The 27608-nt window shown below is 45.0% G+C and overlaps 1 long non-coding RNA gene across 1 annotated transcript; it reads right to left on the reverse strand.

Annotated features, from left to right (window-relative positions):
* Positions 1-2810: 2810 nt before the first annotated feature.
* LOC133059223 (uncharacterized) lies at positions 2811-26596 on the reverse strand. The gene is made up of 4 exons (XR_009693506.1): positions 26436-26596; positions 4917-5086; positions 4155-4257; positions 2811-3757 (listed from the first exon to the last, which is right to left on the reverse strand). It is a non-coding gene; the product is annotated as an uncharacterized LOC133059223 (long non-coding RNA).
* Positions 26597-27608: the final 1012 nt, after the last annotated feature.

The raw sequence follows: 27608 nt of genomic DNA on the forward strand, positions 1-27608 counted from the left end.
GAGCCAAGAGGCGTGATACACTGGATTCCTCTTACAAAGTGGGAGGTTTCTCACATTTCCACCTTATGGCTACTATTTTCTGGTAGCAATAAAATAAGATTTCACACCCTTTTTTTCCCCAATCATCTTTGCCAGCGTTTGAACAGAAACACACCCTGGTATTCAAATAAAGTAACTCCTGGTATGAAAAATGGCAAGCCTTATGCCATAAAACTTCAAAACCAATCTAAAATTGGTAGAAGAACTCCTAAAGAGCCCTAACATCATTAAAAACAGAGTGAAGATATTAAAATTGAATTTTCAAAGGCCAAAGATCTGTGATATTTTGGCACAGATGTCAGTAAGATGTTCCGTTGATACCACCTTGAGACAAATAAAACAGGGCTGATGTTTGTATGTATACTCATGTGTGCTTTTTTTCCTGGATTCTCATCATCTTTAATTTTCTTATTCCTGGAAAAGGCTTACTCAACCCTGAGGCTTTTTTCGTAATAAGACCTTTCCAAAGGCCTCTGGTTGAATGGCACTCAATAAATCTTTTAAAGTAGTAAAATTGAAAGCAACATTTTTTAAATGCCCCAGGACAATATCCTGTCTCACAAACATAAGGATCATTTCTCAAGGAAGAGAATTTTTGTAAAACTCTGATAGAGCTCAACACAGCACACTTCTCAACTGTCTGGAGGAGATCTCTAAGAGTTCGCTGTCCAGAGAGAAAAGCCAAAATTTTCTGAACAGGATGGTGATTAGATTATTAAGGATAATCTGGTCCCTGATCCAGCAGTGATTCTCCACCATCAACAACTGGATGATGAATCAGCTATGAGGAGCCATAAAGAAAGTGAAAGACCTTCCAACCCCTTCTGTGATACAGACCCTGCCATTCCAGGCAAAGATGAGATATCCAGCTGTGAAACAGGTCTTTCTGAGTTTCAGAAAAGCAATAAAACGTATGGTTATGAAGAATGGAGTATCATACCTATTTGTGGAACATGTATCCTAGAGAGACATTAAATAAAATACTTTTATTTCCTTAAAACCTTGAAGTTGCAAGTCCTAAGATGTGACTAAGCCTCACACTTTACTATGGTGGGGACCCGCTGGACCCCTTAGTTTTTGTAGATAGATAGAAAATAGTTGCCCAGTCATGTCTGACTCTTTGTGACCCCATGGACTATAGCCCTCCAGGCTCCTCTGTCCATGGGATTCTACAGTCAAGAATACTGGAGTGGGTTGCCAATCCCTTCTCCAGGGGATCTTCCCAACCCAGGGATAGAACCTGGATCTCCTGCACTGCAGGCAGATTCTTTATCGTCTGAGATTATTTTAAAGCGAAAACAATTGGCCCCAGGACAGGCCACCCGAAAATATGCCATGTTGGTTGGTTTACTGATTACTTTTAATTAAAGTTATTCTAGAAACAGCCAGTGTGGGAAGGACAACCTCATCCTTCTTGGTCCCCGTGAAAGTGCAAAATAAATCTCCCCTAGGAAGTACCCTTCCTGCACCAGGAGGCAAAGAGCTCATCATCTGAGATGGAGAATTTAAGGCAGGGAAGGCTGTGTAAACAGCCTGGTTACTTCTTCACTAATTCACTGCTGCGAAGCCCAAACCTCTTTGTCTTGTCAATTTTTCACAAATCTGTTGTTTCTTTGTCTGAAAAGTAAAAAAGCAGTTTGTTTTGGTCACTTCTTCGAGTCTCATTTCTATGAATTCCTGAATATAGGAGTCATATTTGGTTTCCTCCTATTAATCTGTCTTATATCAATCTAAAGAAAGCTGTCTTATATCAATCGCTTCTTAGTTTTCGGTAGAAATAAGGGTTTCTATGGGTCAAATTCTCTAATATGTAATTAAAACTACTAGAAATAAAAAGGGAGATGTATGCAGCAAATGTAGGATATGTGTTTCTGGTAAGAAAAAGTATGAGGAATGGGCCTCTAATGATTTCCTTCTCATTAAATTACTTGTTTTAAGATAGTTTGTATGCAAGATGCAAACATGGCAAGCAAGTACATGAAAAGGTGCTCAATCTCGCTGATCAGTGGAGAAACAAAAATCAAAACCGTGGTGAGATATCATCTCGCACTTGTTACAAGGGCCACGAACAAAACTACAGGAAATCACAAGGGTTGCTGAGGGTGTGGAGAGAGGGGAACACTTGTACTCAATCGGTGAGGATTGTAAATTGGTGCAGCCACTGTGGAAAATGTTACAGAGGCTCCTGAAAAAATTAAAAATAGGGCCACTCTATGACCCAGCAATTCCACTTCTGGGTGTTTATCCAACAGAAACAAAATCGTCACCTTGAGAAGGTATCTGCACGCTCATGCTCACTGCAACATTATTCCCAACACATGGAGACAACCTGTGTTCATCAACAGATGAGCAGATTAAAAAATGTGGAACACACACACACACACACACACACACACACACATGATGTGCCATGGAATATTATTTAGCCATAAAAAAGAAGGGCATCCATGGCAATTCTCGGGTGGTCCAGTGCTTAGGGTTCAGACCTTTCAGTCCTGGGGCCTGGCTTCAGCTCCTGGCTGGAGAACTAAGATCCTGCCAGCCATGTGGTATGGCCAAAAGAAAGAAAAAAAAAAGGAAATCCTGTCATTTGTGACAACAGGGATATACCTCTGAGGGCATTATGCTGAGATAAATCACACAAAGAAAGACAAATACTGAACAGTCTCACTTGTATGTGAAATCTTTTTAAAGTATTGAACTCGAGAGGGTGGCAGGCAGCTTCACCTCCTTACAGAATGTAAACTGATGTAAGGTGACATGAGATTGAAACTGAACTTTTTCTAAATTAGTTCTTGTCAACGAAAGGCTGGGTCTCTAGTTTCAGATGTGGAGCTAAGAGGATCTCAACCTTGGCTGCAAACCAGAAGCACCAGAGGAGCTGTTAGAATCTCCGAGGCCCGATTCGCCCTCTGCGATTCCAGGCCCATCTGTCTGGGTTTGGCCCAGGCATCGCTATGTTTTTAAGGCTCTCCAGGTGACCCAGTTGTGCCGTCGTCCTGCCAGACATGCAGTTCTTTATGCAGAGCTCAGTCTTAGAGCTGGTGATACACACACAAGCAAATCCACTGTGGTGCCCTCCCTAGAGAGGAAGGAAAGAGAAAGCTTGGAGCCAGGGAGAATGAGGGGCCTTAGCTTCGTACTGCTCCTGGCACAGGAGGGGCACGGGCACTCCGCGGAAGAGAGGACTGGCTTTTCCCTCCTGCTGCGGGTTCTCGGAAAGCTGGGCCCTTGCCTTCGGGGCTGCGGAAGCGCAGGTCAGCAGCTGCCAGGCAGGATCGCATCCCTGGTGAGGCTCCCACCAGCCCCACGCTTCAGGCTGTCCCAGAGAGAGGCCCCGGGTGGGGCGGCTCAGTCACACGGGAAGTGACCAGGCGGGCAGGGCCCAGGTCTGCAGGAAAACAGCCATCAGCCCTTGAAAACCACACAACGGGAGGACAGACCCATGTTGCATTCCCAAAGCAGAGCTGTGTGTTAGTCGCTCAGTCGTGTCCGACTCTTTATCCCCCCGTGGACTGCCAGGCTCTCTGTCCATGGGATCTCTCAGGCAAGATTACTGGAGTGGGTTTCCATCTCCTTCTCCGGGGGATCTTCCCGGCCCAGGGATCGAGCCCGCATCTCTTGTGTCTCTTGCATTGGCAGGCGGATTCTTTACTGCTAAGCCACCAGAGGGGAGGAGGCGTTGAACGGATGTGGTGAAAACACCACCACACTTTCTCTGCACCACGTGAGGAAAAGAAAAATAAAATGGTAAGCATTCAGGAAAGTTCTGAATACTGAGTCTGTCTAAAATTTCCAAACAAAATCCAGTTAAACGTTTTAAAAGGGAAATTGACCTTGGTTTGACACCAGGCAGGACTCCGAGGGGCCTTCCCGGGTTCAACGCCCATTTGTGTCCTCCTGTTCTGTTCCTTTCTCTCTTTCTCTGTCTTTCTAAGTTAATTTTATTTGGCTGCACCAGGACGTTTAGCTGCAGCGTGCGGGGTCCTGCTTTTTGCTGCAGCAGGCAGCAGCTGTAAGTCATGGCATGTCAGCTCTTAACTGAGGCGTGTGGGATCTAGTTCCCTGACTATGGATTAAGCCCAGGCCCCTGCACTGGGAGCGCAGAGTCTCACCTTATCTGTGGGAGGAAGGCTTTCATCTTCTAGGCGTTCCCCGGTTCCAAAGAGCAGACTCAAGAATAACAGGACAGTAGGGTCATAGGATCCCTCTTTCCTCCTGGAGGGATACAGATCATCTGACACATATCCTTGAGCCATTCTGCAGAAACTAAGACCTCCCCCCCACCTCCGTCTGAGGATGATGGTGACCACATGCTGCCCACAAGCACATAGACCCCAGACTGGCTGAAACCTGAAGGCCGATGACTGAGATTCCTGAAGCATGCACCCTGTTACCTCTACAAAACCAGTCAGAAGCAGGTCCATGAGCTGATCAGGCCCCTGCGACCTTCATTCCCAACACTGTTGCTAAAACCCTAACCTGAACGCCCCAGGGATGAACTGTCCTTCCCAAAATGTCAGAAGCTCTCTGGCTCCTTGTGGTGGCAAATAAGACCCATCACTGTGGGACTTCCCTGCTGGTTCAGGGCTTGAGACTCCAGGTTCCCAGCGCAGGGGGCCTAGGTTTGATCCGTGGTCAGGGAACTAGGACCTGGCACAGCCAAAATAAAAATAATAGTAAAAAAAAAAAAAAAAAAGACCCACACCTGCCTGCTCTCAGCTTCCCAGCTTCACTTCCAGCCTGCCTCTGAGGGTCACTCCCTTGTTTCTTGTTTTACCTTTGGATGCCATTTTGCTTGCTTGTTTTTAGATCCTAATTCTGTCATTCCAGGTTAAATTCAGAATAGCAAAAAGGATAAATAACCCTTTACTTACCCACTCTAACTCCAAGATCCTCTCCTGAGAATGGTCCTCCAGGAGCCCTGGGGGTCCATGTGGCGGTCTGAGAGGGTACAAACATCTCGAGGTCCTTAAGGAAGCCAGTGGGTCTAGAAGTGTCTTTCAGCCAGACTCTCCCAGTTCCTCAAGAATGGCATGCTCTCAATCTAGTTTTGTACATCATGGGTTTTCAAGGTGCAGAAAAACGTCACCGTTCAGTTCATTATGGTTGTGGAGTAACGGCTATTCACTGAACCAAACCATGTTATTCACTAACGGTTTCATTTCCCTTAACTTCATTCCTGGAAGTTTAGGTGACAGCATGGTGCCCATGGCTTTCTTCTACCCTACCGAACTTTGTGATCTGTTAACACCTGCTAAGTCAGAAGGTCTGGGATTTTCTCATTTGTTCATGATAGGCCCAGAGTGAGAGTTAGAGGGACAGAAGACACCTAATACTGTGTCTCATTTCCTTGTAACCCCCGTCCCCACCCCCCGCCCAGAACAAGAATCACCTCGCTGCTATTGATCAAAGATCTGCAGTGATTCACATCATACCCCTTTCCAGATAACCCAGCATGAACAGCTAGGTTATCCAGCGTGAACACAGGCAAGCGTGAACTGCTTGCCTGGCAAGCAGTCGGCACTTAGAACTATTTTCTGATGAAAGTTGACCAAGTAGAACATTGAGTCTCAGTTTAAGTCCCTTATGTCTCTCTCAGAACTGAGCAAAGAGAAAACTGCTCAGAGAACAGAACACTAATGTCTTCTTTCTTGATGAAATGATTTCTTTTAAACTGTTAATAGGAGCACATATTTTTATTTGTAATTTTGCATGGTAATTCTGGTGACGAGTCTCTGTATTTTAGGGGAAAACAGTGGATACAATAAGCTGAGACAGCTTCACCAGGCTCGTGAGGAAGAGGAAGGAGGGCATTCCTGACCTTGAAGGTCATCATCTTCGTGGATTGATTTGTAAGCCACCCCCATAAAGTGCAGCCGATAGCGGAACAGCCCTGTCTGTTCCTCATCAGGACTCAATTCAGTCAGCATTCACTGAACATCTTCCCAGCGTGCACTGGGCAGGCTGAGAGGAATAAGATGCACAGTCCTGCTTTTGAGGAGCTGGTGAGTCCAGAGGTGCTGGGCTGTCCTGACAGTTTCTTGATTCATTAAGAACTCTGTTTTGATTTTATATACTCTGAGAAGGCTTTTGCAGGAAATGCTAATTTCTAGTCCTTACACAACTTAGATTTTTGAATCAGGAGGCAGAGAAAGAATGAGCGAGCTAAGAGATTTTTTGACCAACCAGGAGTTTCCATTCACTTTGAATTCTCTCTTTTCTTTTAGCTATGTCATGTTTTGTTTGTTTGCTTGTTTTTCTTTTTTTCTAAACACGATCAAAGCTTCATATTGTATTCCAAAGATGCTCATATAAGTTTTGCATGTATTGCATTTAATTGCTCAGTCATGTCCAACTCTTTCTGACCCCATGGACTGTAACCCGCCAGGCTCCTCTGTCCATGAGATTCTCCAGGCAAGAATACTGGAGTGGGTAGCCTTTCCCTTATCCAAGGGATCTTCCCAACCCAGGGATGGAACCCAGGTCTCCCGCATTGCAGGTGGACTCTTTACCAGCTAAGCCACCAGGGAAGCCCAACAATCCTGGAGTGGGGAGCCTATCCCTTCTCCAGGTGGTCTTCCCACCCCAGGAATTGGGCCAGGGCCTTACCAACTGAGCCACCAGGGAAGCCCCAGACTTTGCGTGTATAAATGGAATTTCCAGCACAGCCGAGTGGGAAGTGTGCTATTGTGAGTAAATGCCTTATGACTTTCCCTTTGATTTATTTTCAGTGCCCTTTACAATTCCATCAATTAGCCCTTTATGTGAAATTTTTTTCTGCAGATTTTTAAAAACACGGGCAGCAGCTTTTTACAGGTTGCATGAACAATTCACTAGAAGGTTTTGGACCCAACTTCTGAGTGTACTTTTTGGGGAGTGTTCCCACACCTCCAAGGGGCAATTGTGTGTGCATGTTCAGTCACTTCAGCCGTGCCCGACTCTGTGCAATCCCATGGAGTGTAGCCCACCAGGCTCCTCCATCTATGGAATTTCCCATGGACAAGAACCCTGGAGTGGGTTGCCATTTCCTTCTCCAGGGGATCTTCCTGACGCGGGGATCAAACCCGCATCTTTTATGTCTCCTGCACTGGCAGGCGGGTTCTTTATCACCAGCGCCGCTGCAGCTGGGTGTCTGTCCCACAGTCAACTCAGCTCTGACACCGTGTGTCTGGGGGCAGCTTCGGATCCCACAGTCAGGGGCTCAGTCCCACGAGCTGCCTTCCACCAGAGACACCAGACACAAACCTGGGGCGTCACCTGTGCTTCTGACCAACCAGCAATAAATCAGCGGCTCCCAGGATCCCCTCCTCGGGTTCATTTGCTAGAGCAGCTCATGGAACTCAGACTTTATTTACTGGATTACTGGTTTGTCCTGAAGGGTTATAGCTCAGGAATAGCTGGTGGAAGACAGGCACAGGGCAGGTGTGGGGAAGGGGTGGGGATTCCATGCCCTGCATAGGTGCCACCTGCTCCCCAGGTGACACGTGTTCAACACGGAAGCTCCTGGAACCCTTATCTTCCAGGTTTTATGGAGTCTCCATGACGAAACCATGAGTGATTAAATAACTGACCATGGTGACTGATGGAACATCCAGCCTCCCCTGCCTGGAAATCAGGAGGTAACCCTGAAGTTCCAAACTGTTTTCATGGCTGGTTCCCTGGCAACCAGCCCTGCCTGCACCTCCCACTCCAGCCCACCCTGCACAACCTCAGATGCTTCCAAAGTCATCTCATCAACAAAACCTCAGTCAGTGTGGGGGTATGGGCTTGTTATGAGTACCAAGACACCCAGTTCTCCTTTATGATCTTGAAGCAATTTCAGGACTGAGGATAAGAGAGCAAATACATTGATAAAAGGTATTCCTGTTCTCGAGTTGCCCAAGGAATTCCAAAGGTTTGGGGGGAACTGTGAGCCGGGATCTATGGACAAAAGCCAAATATATATGAGAAATATATGTTGGTCACCTGAGTGATCAGATAAATATTTATTATAGGTCATAATACTGCACACATTAAACCAGAAACTCAAAATAAAAACATTTAAAAAGTATCCGTTTTTCATATTTTATCAGATTTATTATTAGCTAATGTTATTATTCAACAATATTGTTTATTTGGGCTTTCCCAGTGGCCCAGGGGAAAGGAGCAGTGACCCCACAAGAGACTGACCCAGACTTGCCCAGGAGTGTCCAGGAGTCTCTGGTGGGGGCGTGGGTCAGCGGGGGCCTGCTGCAGGGTTGCGGGCGCTGAGTGCAGCAGTGCGTCCTCGGGACCTTCTGAAGGAGGTCGCCATTATCCTCATCACCTCCACCATAGTTTGGCCTCAGGCCAAGCAACAGGGAGGGAACACAGCCCCACCCATCAACAGAAAATTGGATTCAAGATTTACTGAGCATGGCCCCACTCATCAGAATAAGACCCAGTTTCCCCCTCAGTCAGTCTCTTCCATCAGGAAGCTTCCATAAGCCTCTTATCCTTCTCCATCAGAGGGCAGACAGACTGAAAACCACAATCACAGAAAACTAACCAATCTGATCACATGGATCACAGTCTTGTCTAACTCAGTGAAACTATGAGCCATGCCCTGTAGGGCCATCCAAGACGGACGGGTCATGGTGGAGAATTCTGACAAAACGTGGTCCACTGGAGAAGGGAATGGCAAACCACTTCAGTGTTCTTGCCTTGAGAACCCCATGAACAGTATGAAAAGGCAAAAAGATAGGACACTGAAAGATGAACTCCCCAGGTCAATAGGTGCCCAATATGCTAACTGGAGATCAATGGAGAAATAACTCCAGAAAGAATGAAGAGATGGAGCCAAAGCAAACACAACACCCAGTTGTGGATGTGACTGGTGATGGAAGCAAAGTCTGATGTTGTAAGAGCAATATTGCATAGGAATCTGGAATGTTAGGTCCATGAATCAAGGCAAATTGGAAGTGGTCAAACAGGAGATGGCAAGAGTGAACGTCGACATTCTAGGAATCAGCGAACTAAAATGGACTGGAATGGGTGAATTTAACTCAGCTGACCATTATATCTACTATTGTGGGCAAGAATCCCTTAGAAGAAATGGAGTAGCCATTGTAGTCAACAAAAGAGTCCAAAATGCAGTACTTTGATGCAATCTCAAAAACGACAGAATGATCTCTGTTCATTTCCAAGGCCAACCACTTAATATCACAGTAATCCAAGGCTATGCCCTGACCAGGAATGCTGAAGAAGCTAAAGTTGAATGGTTCTCTGAAGATCTACAAGACCTTCTAGGCTAACACCCAAAAAAGATGTCCTCTTCATTATAGAGGACTGGAATGCAAAAGTAGGAAGTCAAGAGCTACCTGGAGTAACAGGAAAATTTGGCCTTGGACTACAGAATGAAGCAGGGCAAAGGCTAATAGAGTTTTGCCAAGAGAACACACTGGTCATAGCAAACACCCTCTTCCAACTACACAAGAGAAGACTCTACACATGGACATTACCAGATGGTCAATACAGAAATCAGATTGATTATATTCTTTGCAGCCAAAGATGGAGAAGCTCTACATAGTCAGCAAAAACAAGACCGGGAGCTAACTGTGGCTCAGATTATGAACTCCTTATTACCAAATTCAGACTTAAATTGAAGAAAGTAGGGAAAACCACTAGACCATTCAGGTATGCTGCTGCTAAGTCACTTCAGTCATGTCTGACTCCGCACGACCTCATAGAGGGCAGCCCACCAGGCTCCTCTGTCCCTGGGATTCTCCAGGGAAGAATACTGGAGTGGGTTGCCATTTCCTTCTCCAGTTCCTTCCCAGGTATGACCTACCCCAAATCCCTTAGGGTTATACAGTGGAAGTGACAAATAGATTCAAGGCATTAGATCTGATAGACAGAGTGCCTGAAGAACTATGGATGGAGGTTCATGACATTGGCAGTGATCAAGACCATCCCCAAGAAAAAGAAATGCAAAAAGGCAAAATGGTTGTCTGACAAGGCCTTACAAATAGCTGAGGAAAGAAGAGAAGCTAAAGGCAAAGGAGAAAAGGAAAGATATATCCATTTGAATGCAGAGTTCCAGAGAATAGCAAAGAGAGATAAGAAAGCCTTCCTCAGTGATGAATGCAAAGAAATAGAAGAAAGCAATAGAATGGTAAAGACTAGACAGCTCTTCAAGAAAACTAGAGATACCAAGGGAACATTTCATGCAATGATGGGCACAATAAAGGACAGAAATGGTATGGACCTAACAGAAGCAGAAGATATTAAGAAGAGGTGGCAAGAATACACAAAAGAACTGTACAAAAAAGATCTTCATGACCCAGATAATCACAATTGTGTGATCACTAACCTGGAGCCAGACATCCTGGAATGTGAAGTCAAGGGGGCCTTGGGAAACATCACTACACTGGAATTCCAGTTGAGCTATTTCAAATCCTAAAAGATGATGCTGTGAAAGTGCTGCACTCAATATGCCAGCAAATCTGGAAAACTCAGCAGTGGCCACAGGACTGGAAAACGTCTGTTTTCATTCTGATCCCAAAGAAAGGCAATGCCAAAGAATGCCCAAACTACCACACAATTGCACTCATCTCACACGCTAGCAAAGTAATGTTCAAAATTCTCCAAGTCAGGCTTCAGCAGTACCTGAACCATGAACTTCCAGATGTTCAAGTTGGATTTAGGAAAGGCAAAGGAACCAGAAATCAAATTGCCAACATCCGTCGGATCATCCAAAAAGCAAAAGAGTTCCAGAAAAAAATCTACTTTTGCTTTATTGATTACGCCAAAGCCTTTGACTGTGTGGATCATAATAAACTGTGGAAACTTCTGAAAGAGATGGGACTGGTAGGGAGGAGCCAAGATGGCGGAGGAGTAGGACGGGGAGACCACTTTCTCTCCTACAAATTCATCAAAAGAATATCTGAACGCAGAGCAAACTTCACAAAACAACTTCTGATCGCTAGCTGAGGTCATCAGGCGCCCAGAAAAGCAGCCCATTGTCTTCGAAAGGAGGTAGGACAAAATATAAAAGATAAAAAGTGAGACAAAAGAGCTAAGGACGGAGATCCGTCCCGGGAAGCGAGTCTTTAGAGGACGTTTCCAGACACCGGGAAACCCTCGCACTGGCGGGTCTGGGGGAAGTGTTTGAATCTCGGAGGGCAACCTGACTGGGAGGGAAACAATAAATAAAACCCACAGATTACGTGCCTAAAAGCAACTCTCAGCAGAAAAGTACCCCAGACACCCGCATCCGCCACCAGCAAGTGGGGGCAGAACAGAGAGGAGCGGGCGGCATTGCTTGGGGTAGGGTCCGGGCCTGAGTGCCCTGAGGACAATCGGAGGGAGCTGTTGTGAGTTGCCAACTTGAACTGTGGGAGAGCAAAAGAGAGAGAGAAAATTAACCGGCCCGAACACGCTGCCTGCCGTTCGCAGAACAAAGGGACCGAGAAAGTCCAGAGAAGAGCTTGCAGACTGCGGACCGGCCCAAACCCGCCGGAGGCGGGAGCAGGTCGCGCTGAGACACAGCGCAGGCACCTGACAGGCGCGGGCGGGGACTGGGGCTGGGGACGCGGAGGGCAGACTGGCGCCGGCGGAAACCGAGATTGGGACCGCGGAAGGGAGTGGGCGCGCTGCACCCAGGGAGAGCGCGCCTGTCAAGCCCCTGGCTGCCTGGACCGCTCAGACGGGAAAGGCACAAGAGCGGACGCAGCCTTTTGTTCCGCGCTTTTGTGGAACACCCGAGGGCTGGAACCGCACACAGCGCCGGGCGCGCTGCATATGGAGCGGCCAGGAGCCTGATCAGCGCAGACGGAGAAAGCAGTGTCAGCCCCTCCCCGCGGCGCCGGCCCCTCCCCGCGGCGCCGGCCCCTCCCCGCGGCGTCGGCCCCTCCCCGCAGCGCCGGCCCCTCCCCGCAGAGCGACGGAACGAGCTACCTGAATAAGGGTCCACCTCCGCCCGCCTGTGTCAGGGCAGAAATGAGGCTCTGAAGAGACCGGCAAACAGAAGCCAAATAAACAAAGGGAACCGCTTCAGAAGGGACTGGTGCAACAGATTAAAATCCCTCTAGAAAACACCGACTACACCGGAAGGGGCCTGTAGATAGCGAGAAGTGTAAGCTGGACCGAGGAGCTATCTGAAACTGAGCTGATCGCACACTGACCGCAACAGCTCCAGAGAAATTCCTAGATATATTTTTACTTTTTTTTTTTCTTTTAAGTAAGAAAAAAAAATTTTTTTTCTTTTTTCTTTTTTCTCTTTTATTTTCCTTTAAAATTCCCTATTACTCCCCCATTACTCCTTAACTTTCATTTTCATAGATTTTTATGATTTTTTTAATTAGGGAAAATTCTTTTTTTTTCTTCTCCTTTTTCTCTTCTATTTTCTATTTTTCCTTTTCTCTTATTTCTTTTAAAGTCCTCTAGTACTCCTCTACCACTCCTTAATTTTCATTTTCAGTACACTATAACCTTACAAAAAAAAAAAAGAGAAGCCCTATTTTTAAACTGAACTTCATATATATTTAAAAAAATTTTTTTGTGTGTGTTTTGGTTTTTGTTTTTAATATAGTATTTTTAAGAGTCTAACCTCTACTCTAGATTTTTAATTTTTGTTTTTCAGTATATGATATAAATTGTGGACATTTAAGAATCCAATATTCAGTTCCCATTTTTATTCAGGAGTGTGTTGATTATTCTCTCCCAATCTTGACTCTCTGTTTCCTACCTCAGAACACCTCTATTTCCTCCTTTCCCCTTCTCTTCCCAATCCAATTCTGTGAATCTTGGTGGGTGTCTGGGCTACGGAGAACACTCTGGGAACAGACAACTGCGTAGATCTGTCTCTCTCCTCTTGAGTCCCCCTTTTTCTCCTCCTGCTCATCTCTATCTCCCTCCTCCCTCTCCTCTTCTTCATGTAACTCTGTGAACCTCTATGGGTGTCCCTAACGGGGGAGAATCTTTTAGCCATTAACCTAGAAGTTTTATTATCAGTGCTGTATAGTTGGAGAAGTCCTGAGACTACAGGAAGAATAAAACTAAAATCCAGAGGCAGGAGACTTAAGCCCCAAACTGGAGAACACCAGAAAACTCCTGACTACATGGAACTTTAAGTAATAAGTGACCGTCCAAAAGTCTCCATACCTACACTGAAACCAACCACCACCCAAGAGCCAATAAGTTTTAGAGCAAGACATACCACGCAAATTCTCCAGCAATGCAGGAACATAGCCCTGAATGTCAACATACAGGCTGCCCAAGGTGACACCTAACACATAGACCTATCTCAAAACTCATTACTGAGCACTCCATTGCTCTCCAGAGAGAAGAAACCAAGTTCCACGCACCAGAACACTGACGCAAACTTCCCTAACCGGGAAACCTTGACAAGCCAATTGTCTAACCCCACCCACTGGGTAAAACCTCCACAATAAAAAGGAACCACAGACCTCCAGAATACAGAAAGCCCAGTCCAGACACAGCAAACTAAACAAGATGAAAAGGCAGAGAAATACCCAACAGGTAAAGGAACATGAAAAATGCCCACCAAGTCAAACAAAAGAGGAGGAGATAGGGAATCTACCTGAAAAAGAATTTAGAATAATGATAATAAAAATGATCCAAAATCTTGAAAACAAAATGGAGTTACAGATAAATAGCCTGGAGACAAAGATTGAAAAGATGCAAGAAATGTTTAATAAAGACCTAGAAGAAATAAAAAAGAGTCAATTTAAAATGAATAATGCAGTGAATGAGATCAAAAACACTCTGGAGGGAACCAACAGTAGAATAACGGAGACAGAAGGTAGGATAAGTGAGGTAGAAGATAAAATGGTGGAAATAAATGAAGCAGAGAGGAAAAAAGAAAAAAGGATCAAAAGAAATGAGGACAACCTCAGGGACCTCTGGGACAATGTGAAACACCCCAACATTCGAATCATAGGAGTCCCAGAAGAAGAAGACAAAAAGAAAGGCCATGAGAAAATACTCGAGGAGATAATAGCTGAAAACTTCCCTAAAATGGGGAAGGAAATAGCCACCCAAGTCCAAGAAACCCAGAGAGTCCCAAACAGGATAAACCCAAGGCGAAATACCCCAAGACACATATTAATCAAATTAACAAAGATCAAACACAAAGAACAAATATTAAAAGCAGCAAGGGAGAAACAACAAATAACACACAAAGGGATTCCCATAAGGATAACAGCTGATCTATCAATAGAAACCCTCCAGGCCAGAAGGGAATGGCAGGACGTACTGAAAGTAATGAAAGAAAATAACCTACAACCTAGATTACTGTACCCAGCAAGGATCTCATTCAGATATGAAGGAGAATTCAAAAGCTTTACAGACAAGCAAAAGCTGAGAGAATTCAGCACCACCAAACCAGCTCTTCAACAAATGCTAAAGGATCTTCTCTAGACAGGAAACACAGAAAGGTTGTATAAACGTGAACCCAAAACAACAAAGTAAATGGCAACGGGACCACACCTATCAATAATTACTTTAAATGTAAATGGGTTGAATGCCCCAACCAAAAGACAAAGATTGGCTGAATGGATACAAAAACAAGACCCCTATATATGCTGTCTACAAGAGACCCACCTCAAAGCAAGAGACACATACAGACTAAAAGTGAAGGGCTGGAAAAAAATATTTCACACAAATGGAGACCAAAAGAAAGCAGGAGTCGCAATACTCATATCAGATAAAATAGACTTTCAAATAAAGGATGTGAAAAGAGACAAAGAAGGACACTACATAATGATCAAAGGATTAATCCAAGAAGAAGATATAACAATTATAAATATATATGCACCCAACATAGGAGCACCACAATATGTACGGCAAACGCTAACGAGTATGAAAGAGGAAATTAATAGTAACACAATAATAGTGGGAGACTTTAATACCCCACTCACAACTATGGATAGATCAACTAAACAGAAAATTAACAAGGAAACACAAACCTTAAATGACACAATGGACCAGCTAGACCTAATTGATATCTATAGGACATTTCACCCCAAAACAATCAACTTCACCTTTTTCTCAAGTGCACACGGAACCTTCTCCAGAATAGATCACATCCTGGGCCATAAATCTGGTCTTGGAAAATTCAAAAAAATTGAAATCATTCCAGTCATCTTTTCTGACCACAGTGCAGTAAGATTAGATCTCAATTACAGGGAAAAAATTGTTAAAAATTCAAACATATGGAGGCTAAACAACATGCTTCTGAATAACCAACAAATTATAGAAGAAATCAAAAAAGAAATCAAAATATGTATAGAAATGAATGAAAATGAAAACACAACAACCCAAAACCTATGGGACACTGTAAAAGCAGTGCTAAGGGGAAGGTTCATAGCATTACAGGCTTACATCAAGAAACAAGAAAAAAGCCAAATAAATAACCTAACTCTACACCTAAAGCAATTAGAGAAGGAAGAAATGAAGAACCCCAGAGTTAGCAGAAGGAAAGAAATCTTAAAAATCAGGGCAGAAATAAATGCAAAAGAAACTAAAGAGACCATAGCAAAAATCAACAAAGCTAAAAGCTGGTTTTTTGAAAAAATAAACAAAATTGACAAACCATTAGCAAGACTCATTAAGAAACAGAGAAGAACCAAATTAACAAAATTAGAAATGAAAATGGAGAGATCACAACAGACAACACTGAAATACAAAGGATCATAAGAGACTACTACCAGCAGCTCTATGCCAATAAAATGGACAACTTGGATGAAATGGACAAATTCTTAGAAAAGTATAACCTTCCAAAACTGAGCCAGGAATAAATAGAAGATTTTAACAGACCCATCACAAGCAAGGAAATCAAAACTGTAATCAAAAATCTTCCAGCAAACAAAAGCCCAGGACCAGATGGCTTCACAGCTGAATTCTACCAAAAATTTAAAGAAGCGCTAACACCTATCTTACTCAAACTGTTCCAGAAAATTGCAGAGGAAGGTAAACTTCCAAACTCATTCTATGAGGCCACCATCACCCTAATTCCAAAACCAGACAAAGATGCCACAAAAAAAGAAAACTACAGGCCAATATCACTGATGAACATAGATGCAAAAATCCTTAACAAAATTCTAGCAAACAGAATCCAACAACATATTAAAAAAGCCATACACCACGACCAAGTGGGCTTTATCCCAGGAATGCAAGGATTCTTTAATATCTGCAAATCAATCAATGTAATACACCACATTAACAAATTGAAAGATAAAAATCATATGATTATCTCAATAGATGCAGAGAAAGCCTTTGACAAAATTCAACACCCATTTATGATTAAAACTCTCCAGAAAGCAGGAATAGAAGGAACATTCCTCAACATAATAAAAGCTATATATGACAAACCCACAGCAAGTATCACCCTCAATGGTGAAAAATTGAAAGCATTTCCCCTGAAATCAGGAACAAGACAAGGGTGCCCACTCTCACCACTACTATTCAACATAGTGTTGGAAGTTCTGGCCACAGCAATCAGAGCAGAAAAAGAAGTAAAAGGAATCCAGATAGGAAAAGAAGAAGTGAAACTCTCGCTGTTTGCAGATGACATGATCCTCTACATAGAAAACCCTAAAGACTCTTCCAGAAAATTATTAGAGCTAATCAATGAATATAGTAAAGTTGCAGGATATAAAATTAACACACAAAAATCCCTTGCATTCCTATATACTAACAATGAAAAAACAGAAAGAGAAATTAAGGAAACAATACCATTCACCATTGCAACAAAAAGAATAAGATACTTAGGAGTACATCTACCTAAAGAAACAAAAGACCTATACATAGAAAACTATAAAACACTGGTGAAAGAAATCAAAGAGGACACAAACAGATGGAGAAACATATCATGCTCTTGGATTGGAAGAATCAATATTGTCAAAATGGCTATTCTACCCAAAGCAATTTATAGATTGAATGCAATCCCTATCAAGCTACCAACGGTATTTTTCACAGAACTAGAACAAATAATTTCACAATTTGTATGGAAATACAAAAAACCTCGAATAGCCAAAGTAATCTTGAGAAAGAAGAATGGAACTAGAGGAATCAACCTGCCTGACTTCAGACTATACTACAAAGCCACAGTCATCAAGACAGTATGGTACTGGCACAAAGACAGAAATATAGATCAATGGAACAGAATAAAAAGCCCAGAGATAAAGCCACAGACTTATGGACACCTTATCTTTGACAAAGGAGGCAAGGATATACAATGGAAAAAAGACAACCTCTTTAACAAGTGGTGCTGGGAAAGCTAGTCAACCACTTGTAAAAGAATGAAACTAGAACACTTTCTAACACCATACACAAAAATAAACTCAAAATGGATTAAAGATCTAAATGTAAGACCAGAAACTATAAAACTCCTAGAGGAGAACATAGGCAAAACACTCTCCGACATAAACCATAGCAAGATCCTCTATGACCCACCTCCCAGAATATTGGAAATAAAAGCAAAACTAAACAAATGGGACCTAATGAAACTTAAAAGCTTTTGCACAACAAAGGAAACTATAAGTAAGGTGAAAAGACAGCCCTCAGATTGGGAGAAAATAATAGCAAATGAAGAAACAGACAAAGGATTAATCTCAAAAATATACAAGCAACTCCTGAAGCTCAATTCCAGAAAAATAAATGACCCAATCAAAAAATGGGCCAAAGAACTAAACAGACATTTCTCCAAAGAAGACATACAGATGGCTAACAAACACATGAAAAGATGCTTAACATCACTCATTATCAGAGAAATGCAAATCAAAACCACAATGAGGTACCATTACACGCCAGTCAGGATGGCTGCTATCCAAAAGTCTACAAGCAATAAATGCTGGAGAGGGTGTGGAGAAAAGGGAACCCTCTTACACTGTTGGTGGGAATGCAAACTAGTACAGCCGCTATGGAAAACAGTGTGGAGATTTCTTAAAAAACTGGAAATAGAACTGCCATATGACCCAGCAATCCCACTTCTGGGCATACACACTGAGGAAATGAGATCTGAAAGAGACACGTGCACCCCAATGTTCATCGCAGCACTGTTTATAATAGCCAGGACATGGAAGCAACCTAGATGCCCATCAGCAGATGAATGGATAAGGAAGCTGTGGTACATATACACCATGGAATATTACTCAGCCGTTAAAAAGAATTCATTTGAACCAGTCCTAATGAGATGGATGAAACTGGAGCCCATTATACAGAGTGAAGTAAGCCAGAAAGATAAAGAACATTACAGCATACTAACAGATATATATATGGAATTTAGAAAGATGGTAACGATAACCCTACATGCAAAACAGAAAAAGAGACACAGAAGTACAGAACAGACTTTTGAACTCTGTGGGAGAAGGTGAGGGTGGGATGTTTTGAAAGAACAGCATGTATATTATCTATGGTGAAACAGATCACCAGCCCAGGTGGGATGCATGAGACAAGTGCTCGGGCCTGGAGCACTGGAAAGACCCAGAGGAATCGGGTGGAGAGGGAGGTGGGAGGGGGGATCGGGATGGGGAATACGTGTAAATCTATGGCTGATTCATATCAATGTATGACAAAACCCACTGAAAAAAAAAATAAATAAATAAAGGGGGAAAAAAAAAAGAGATGGGACTACCAGACCACCACCTGACCTGCCTTCTGAGAAATCCGTATGCAGGTCAAAAAGCAACAGTTAGAACTGGACATAGAACAACAGACTGGTTCCAAATAGGGAAAGGAGTACATCAAGGCTGTATATTGTCACCCTGCTTATTTAACTTATATGCAGAGTACATCATGTGAAATGCCAGGCTGGATGAAGCACAAGCTGGAATCAAGATTGTCAGAAGAAATATCAATAACCTCAAATATATAGATAATGTCACCCTTATGGCAGAAAGTGAACTAAAGAATCTCTTGATGAAAGTGAAAGAGGAGAGTGAAAAAGTTGGCTTAAAACTTGACATTCAGAAAACTAAGATCATGGCATCTGGTCCCATCACTTTATGGCAAATTGATGGGAAAACAATGGAAACAGTGACAGACTTTGTTTTTTGGGGCTTCAAAATCACTGCAGATGGTGATCTCAGCCATGAAATTAAAAGATGCTTGCTCCTTGGAAGAAAAGTTATGAGCAACCTAGACAGCATATTAAAAAGCAGAAACATTCATTTGCCAACAAACGTCTGTCTAGTCAAAGCTATGGTTTTTCCAGTAGTAATGTATGGATGTGAGAGTTGGACTATAAAGAGAGCTGAGTGCCAAAGAATTGATGCTTTTGAACTGTGGTGTTGGGGAAGACTATTGAGAGTCCCTTGGACTGCAAGGAGATCCAACCAGTCCATCCTAAAGGAAATCAGTGCTGAATATTCATTGGAAGGACTGATGCTGAAACTGAAGCTCCAATACTTTGGCCACCTGATGCGAAGAACTGACTCATTGGAAAAGACCCTGATGCTGGGAGGGAATGAGGGCAGGAATAGAAGGGGACAACAGAGGATGAGGTGGTTGGATGGCATCACCGACTCAATAGACATGAGTTTGAGTAAGCTCCGGGAGTTGGTGATGGACAGGGAGGCCTGGCATGCTACAGTCCATGGGGTCGAAGAGAATTGGACACAACTGAGCGACTGAACTGAACTGAACTGAACTGAGTGGCTCAAATAGTAAAGAATTTGACTGCAATCCAGGAGACCTGGGCTCGATCTTGCTGGTAAATACCCGAACCTTCCCTCATGAATGAGTTTATGGGCTTTTCAGTATTGACTTGTGAGATATGTAGCAAGCATCAAGGGGAAGTTTTGGTTTTGTGGGTCACCAAACCATGACTGTATGTGTAGCAGGATGCTTTTTCAGAAACAGGTGTTGAAACAAATAAGATGCTAGTATAAAATTCACATGTAAACTGTAATTTAAGATACTATGAAGGAAAACCAGAGTAATCAATAGTTGGCTTTGAGGTAATTGGGTATCATTTGAGAAAAAACACATTTTATTACATTTTAAATAAAAATACAAACACAGGAAAAAACAGGGAACAGTTGTATAATACTGCTGTGGGGAATATCTTTCTAAGTAAGCCCTAGAAAGAAAGGGAAATGAAAAGCACCCTGAAGGGAGTGAGTATTTGTATCACATAAAATAACGGAGTGGCACCAGCCATCACACACAGAGAGCTCCAGCAAACCTGTAAGAAGACAAGCAAACCCAGAGAAAAGGGGCAGAACGCGTGATGCAGTGATTCAGAGAAAAACAAACAAAAATGATAAAATAAACTTGAATAGATGCTCTGCATTACTCATAGTGTAAAACATATAAATTAAAACAAGATACACTTATGCCATCAGATTTTGAAGAGTTCTAGATTTAATGCAGAGTTTGGTGAATAGGCTGGAGAATTGGGTACTTTTAAGCACTGTTAGTGGAATCTCCTTGAGGAAGGCAGTGTGGGCTGGTACGTGGCATACGGTAGGCATAAGATAATGATTTGTTGACCTAAGGCAAGGTTACTTTCCTCAATGGAAAGAGCATGGACTTTGCTGTCAGACAAAGCAGAACTTTTTCCTGGTCCTGCCATTTATTTACTAAGCAAACTTTAAACAATTTACTTAACTTCTTTATGCTCCAACTTCCCTTTCTAGAAAATGGAGCTGCTTCTGACCTTTTACAATTGTGACACATAATGAGATAACATAGGCAGGGCTTCATCCAGGGGCTGCTCAGTTTATTTGCTTGGTAAACGGAAGAATTTATTCTCTCTTAATTTCTCTGGCCACGCACGAGAATTCCATACCCTCAGAAAATTTTACCCAGGCTCTCTTCACAGTCTCCTTCCTGGCCATCTGAGCACCTCTCTCTATTTTTTTGGATCCAGCCTCCCCAGGTCTGCCCTTTTATGCTGCCCGTGGTTCAGTCACATCTTCCAGTTACGATGACTTGTCACCAGCACTTCAGTTTGTTAATAGACTCATAAACACTGCGTTTTGTGGGTAGTATTGTGTCCCCAAAAGATGTGTTCGAGTCCTACACCAGGCTCTTGGAAATGTCACCTTATTTAGAAATAAGGTCTTCACAGATGTAATCAAGTTGAGATGAGGTCAGACTGGTCAGACTTCACTGGGGTGAAGTGGGCCCTGAACCCAATGTCACTCGGTGTCCTTATAAAAAGAGGAGTTTGGACATGAGACCACACTGGGGGAATGCCAAATGCTGATGGAGGCAGAGGTCAGAGGGAAGCATCTCCAAGCCAAGGAATCCCAACGTTGGCGGGTAACTCAGGAGCCAGGGGGAGGCTCCTCCCAGGGCCCCCGAGGGAGCACAGCCCCGCGTACGCCTCTCCTCCCGACTTCTAGCCTCCGGAGCCAGGAGCGGCTGAGTCTGCTCCACGGAGTCCCTGGTACTTCGGTGAGAAGCCCGAGGAGACTGACTCGCTGCCCCCAGAGGTCACTGGGCTCCCAGTTTTGACTCCATCATTAGGGCTCAGATGGAGGCAGCACGCGGTTTTGACAGTTCTGGATCAATCCTTGAATATATAGTCTTGATGTTCCAACAGGAAGCCCGGCTTAGAAATGGGGAAGATATTTAAGGATTAGATGGGCTAAAAAAAATTCTAAGGAGGCAAAGCAACGAGCGAGGTTAGCCTCGGTAGAGAGGGCTCCGGGGGCGGGTTCCTGACCGGTAGCCCAAAGGCCCCCACTTCCCCGGCCGCGTGCCGGAGGGTGGGCGCGCAGGGGCCGTCCGAGGCTTCTGGGGCTGCCAGGCTCCTTTCTGCCCGCCGCCGGGCGGACAGCGTCACCAACGGGAGGCGGGGGCCCCGGGGGCACAGCAGCAGAGGCACGGCACCTTCACACCTCCCGGACAGGGCGGGCAGACGGGAGGCGTCAGTCCTGACGAGCGGCGCTGTCACCGCGGTGAGCTCTGATTGGCGCTTCCAGGGGCCGCTCTCCGCACTTGCAGCTCGGTCCTTCTGCTAGGAGCCCAGCCCCGTGTCTGCCGGAGGGTCTGTCTGTCTGTCTGCGGCCTCGGTGCCCGCGCTGACCCTCTCTGACCCCTGCCCCACCTCTCCACCGAGGTTCCCGGAGGGGCAGCTTGCCTCCTCCGGGCTGACGTTTGCTGCAGGAGCTCGGGACGAGTTTCGGCAGAGCTGCCCTGAGGATCACCGGGCGTCTCCATCAACCATAAGGTCATGAGGGACTCTTTATACGGATGATTAGGGCACAGTCAAGGACACAGCCGGGTACACTTCGGCCCTCCTGCAAAGACCAACGCTGTGCTTGGTCCTCCCCAGTCCACAGGAACTGACCGGAGGCCAGATGAGAAATTTAGGCAAGGCTTTACTGGGGCCCCTGCTGCAGCAGGAGGCAGCGAGAACAAACAGGTTCCCTTGCTCACTCTCCGAGGGGTGGGCTGGTTCCTCACATGGAGAGAGGGTAGGGTGGGTCCAGGGGTCAGCTGGAGGGGGAGCTTAGGGGCTCTGCCCACCCCTTTGGTGGTGTTGGGTGCAGGGGGCATGCACCATACTCTGCTTTTGCTCCCAACACTGCCCTTCGGCCGTGAGTTTTTCGGCCTTCTGAGAGCTTTTTGTTCATAATTTGCCCCCACCGTGCATGGTTGTTTTGTGTCTGTTATTGTTTCTTCGCATTATATTTTGTTGCTCGAGGAGCCATTAGCCCAGGTGCAAGCACTGGGGCAAGGGTCCCAGGTCCCGGCCTGACTCACTTCTCGTCTGGGAGAAGATTCCTTCAGGCGTGTCTCCCAGAGGTTGAAGGAAGCTCTCTCTTGGTGGGGAGGAGGGCGCCATTAAGAAAATTTACTAGGATCCTAATTTTTCTTACCATCTCTCCCAGCCGGTCTAGCAGATTCTCTAACGCACAGGATTTCTGGTGTGAGCCTTTATAATCCTAAAGTTCCTCTGTTACCTGCACACACTGGGCCCTGAGCCAAGAAATTTCTAGGCACACAGGTACTGGAGGCAAGATCAGAAACAGAGGTGGACTCAGCCTGGAGGAGCTGGAGATTCACGACAGTGTCTCGAACGTGCTCAACACATCAGCATAAAGTTTTCTGGAATCAGAATCCTTACCATTAAAAGTGAGACCTATATCATAACCTTGAGGCAATTTTGACATTTTATAAGGATCAGACTAGTAGCCAGGAACTGGAAGGGTCCTCTAGGCGGTCAAGGGTGTTTTATTACCTCATCTAATTTAAAGAATAATATATTACTTCAATTCCAGTGTTTCGAGTTACTGGAGATTCACTTTTTATTGGGCAAGGCTTTGGGAAACATCATGAGGAGAGGAGTGAGCACGTGTGCATCCTCACGGCCAGAGAGAAGGCTGAAAATCAGGGCCCAGGGAGGCTGAAAGCTTTAGGTGCTTCCCCCTGGGTTTACCACCAGTAACTGTGGAAAAGCTATGCAGTGTGTCTCGAGTGGAGATTCTAGTTAGACGGTCCAGGAGGGACCCACGGCCCCGCTCCCTGGGACTTTTTGTGAATTAAGAAACTAAGATTACCAGAGGGGAAACCTTTCCCAATGAATAGCTCTTCTAGCGTGAAAGCTACTAGTGCAACTAAAAACTCTGGAGATTTAAAAACAAAGGAGGCAGAGGTATGGTGGCAGCAGGCCCACGCGCTCCACTAGAGACAGCATGTGTCCGACAGGGCCCGGAAAGCATCCTTCTCGGGCTCGTCTGCCTGGAGCCAGGGCGCTGTCTGAGGCAACTGTACGTGTGAGAATGTGGGAAATACAGGTCTTCAACTATTTCTGTTACATCTTGCCTTTTCTGAGAACATGATCCAAACAGCTTGCTGCAGTGAGATCTCATTTGTCAAAGGAGAGACCCCAAAGCAGAGGTGACAGATTTCAGGAAGCCCTCACAAAGCCCAGGGATGGCTCATCATTTTCTAAAACTTTGCCACTCCTGCCACAAATCCCAGGACAGGAGACTTGCCTGAGTTAATTTTATTCTGAAGAGAAACACAGTGAAAGACAGGGGTCTGAGCTGCCTCTTCTTCAGTGGAACTTATAAGATTTGACTTAAAAATTCATACTTCTATCCTTCTTTATTTTCTGGAAAACTGGTATAAATCCTGAAATGGAGGGAAAGTAAAAAGAAAATGGTCTGTTCTTTCCCCCCGTATGTTTGCCCTGGTCCAGTCCTTCTCACTCAGTCACACACACACACACACACACACACACATGAACCATTTCACTGGCCTTTCAGTGGAGATTCAAGGCCCCAGGTTTGGAGTTTCTATCTCGTCTGCATTGCTTTGTTCATCAGAGTTCAGAGTGGGACACAGGAACCACCGAAGGCAACTTAAGTGGAAAGGGGTTATAGAGCAAGACATTCTGTTTACAAACTCTTTGCAAGACAACAGTTTGGAAGTTTAAGAAACAAAACAACTAAGCATGCAATTACCATGTGTCCTGGCAATTACACTCTTGGGCTAAATGAAAACTATGGCCATACAAAAACGTGTACATGAATCGTGTACACGAAACGTGTACATGTTCTTACCCACAGACCAGAAATGATCCAAATATCCTTCAGCGGGTTAGGGTCGGGGCTGCATGAACTATGGGGCACCCACACCATGGATGGGCTGTTGATATACAGCACTGGGACATGGATCCCTGGGGAAACTCAGGCTCAGGGAATAAAGCTGATTCACAGAGACTGGAAGCGGCAGGAGTTCACTTACAACACTTTGTGAAGGGGCCGCGGCAGAAGTCAAGGACAGGGTCGCAGTTCCCGGGGACGAGGGATGGGCTGGGACAGGGTGGCAGGAGCGTCCCCGTGCTGTCAGAACTGTTCCGTACTTCCAGCTGGTAGATAGACAGACCCACACGTGTGATAAAATGGTGTGGAACCAAACGCAAGCACGTGCATGTGAGTACAGGCTGAACTGGGGAGATCTGCACAGTATCGGCGTTTGTCTCGGTGTCAGTATCCTGCTTCTGATGTTGCAGTGTAGTTTCCGAGTGACCGTGGGGGAGACTGGGTAAAGGGTACATGGCGTGTCAGTGCATTATTTCCTAGAAATACATTTTAATCTACAATCATTTCAACAAAAACATTGGTTCAAAAAGAAATCTTTGTAAGGAGTGGAGGAACAGAAGCTGGAGGGCTATCACTGGGCTGCTGATGTCAAGGGTATACCGTCACCTTGCTCCAAGCCAGAATTCAGGAAGCTGCTGCTGACGCCACTCCCCGCCGGCTCCTGGTGAAACTAGTAACAGACCTAAACTTGGAGTCCAGGTGCCAAAAATCTTTCCACTGTGTGACCAGCAAGGAGAAAGATAGCGCCCGTTTCCCTTCCACCTGTCACAGTCTGACTGGTGAAACTCAATTTCCAAAAACTCTAGATGCAAAATAACCCAGGAAATGTGGGCTTCTGCTGTTGTTGTTCAGTTGCTAAGTCATGTCTGACTCTATGCGACCCCATGCCAGGCTCCTCTGTCCTCCACTATCTTCCAGAGTTTGCTCAAACTCATGTCCATTGAGTCAGTGATGCTATCTAATCATCTCATCCTCTGTCCTCCCCTTCTCCTCCTGCCCTCAATCTTTCCCAGCATTGGGGTCTTTTCCAATGAGTCGGCTCTTTCCATCAGATGGCTAAAGTACTGGAGCTTCAGCTTCAGCATCAGTCTTTCCAATGAATATTCAGGAATATTTCCTTTAGGATGGACTGGTTGGCTCTCCTTGCTGTCCAAGGGACTCTAAAGAGCCTTCTCCAGCCCCACAGTTCAAAAGCATCAATTCTCTGGCACTCAGTCTCTCAGTCTTCTTTTTTTCTTTCCAGATAGAATATGGAATGGGGTTGGAAGAACCAAGAATGATATTTACCATTACCAGCTACTAGCTATGTGACCTCGGCAACAGCTTTTTACAAATTGCAATCACCATTCTTAGATGACATGTTACAAGGTTCTGGACACAATTCCAATCAATGTTTGTTTGGGGGAGGGTTTCCCATAGCACCAAGGTGCAACTCTCCAACATCAGCTGGGTGTCCTCCAGTACAACCCAGTTCTGACACTTCTCACCCAGGGATGAGCCAAGGAGAGAGGCCACAGAAGGAACCAGCACTGCAGACACCTGAACTCAGACTCCAGCCTCCAGAACTGCGAGGAAACAGATTTCTGTTGTGTAAGCCCTCCATCTGCGGCAGTCTGTGCAAACCAGTATGCTGGCCTGCCGCTGTCCCTGGGCTCCTCCAGATTCGGGGGCAGCAAGGTCACAGAAATGTGACTCACTCCTGCAATGCTTTTTGGTAGGCAAAATTTTATACCGGAAGGAGAGCTTGTGCACAAGGGAGAAGGCAGAAACAAATACCAGCTGCCTGAGACGTTCGGGGAAGGGGTTTTAAAGGCCACATGAGGGTGGGGACCACAGAAACCTGATTACCTTGTGCTCAGCTGTCTGACTGGTTGGCATTGAGGTGAAGTTTCAAGCATCATCAACCATCTGATTTCAACAAGGCTGGGGTCCACGGGCTTGTCCTTAGCAGTTTTCATCAGATGGGGGTCTGCTTCCTGCAGAAACAGCTTGGGACACATGTCAGGTCTTTATCTGTATCTTTCAGGGAACTGGCAGTTCTGTTGGGTGGGGTTTTACAATCCCGCTTTTGTTCTTTGGAAACTACATACATCAGGGAACAGAGATAATCTTTCAGAAGCCCAACCCTTTAGGTGCTCTGTTTTACTGAGCCTGCTTATTCAAGGCCATTCTTCCGTCCTTTTCCAAAATGGCTGTACTCTTGTCTCACTGTTTCATCACCTTTTTTCAGAGACATTTTCTAGGGAAATTCCCTTCCTTTTAAATCTCCCACAGTATCTCAGAACTACCATTTTCCTCAATATTTTGTTATTGTTTACAGGCCCTAAAATATAGTTGATCTTCGGTCTGGGGGTCTTCCACCATCACGCCAGAGATGTGACGGGGGTCTCGGCTGCAGATAAACTAGGCACATCCTCCCTAAATATCCATTTTTTCCCCAGCAATTTTGGGGAAATGTTAAATAATTTATCTGCAAATTAACTCAAAGCATATTTATATCAAGACAAACATAAGTTTTTAGTCAACTCTAGTAGATTTCACAGACATTTCTTGCTTATAGCAAGTTCCTCCAATGACAGTGTTTCCTCTCCTCTGCTTCAGGGCCTCTCTGTTCACCAGGGAGGTGAGCCACAGACTTTCCTTCTGTCATTCTCTGTGTAGAACGGACAGGAGAGAGACAAATGAATCCAGAGATGAGTCTTTCCACAAAGCTAAGCAGTGTTCCTGACGAGACTTAGGGGACGGAGAGATTTTTCATTAAATCCTGAGCTTTTCTATTTGGGCATTTGAGGTCTGCAAGAGTCCGGCAGGTTAGGTAGTCACCTCCGAGTCACTCAGTGTGTGATGTGAAGCTGGTCTGTGCAAGTCTGTTGGGGAGAGGAATATGCACAATGCTGGGAGGCAGAGCAGGGGTACGGGGAAGTTCCATTTCCTCCTTGGATTCCCGCCAGCGCTCAGGTACATACACTTGCTGCCCCACCAGGGTCTGAGTCACCTCCGTTCCTTTCCCTGCCCTACCTG

The sequence above is a fragment of the Dama dama genome, chromosome 7 (assembly GCF_033118175.1).
Source record: "Dama dama isolate Ldn47 chromosome 7, ASM3311817v1, whole genome shotgun sequence".
Lineage (NCBI taxonomy): Eukaryota > Metazoa > Chordata > Mammalia > Artiodactyla > Cervidae > Dama > Dama dama.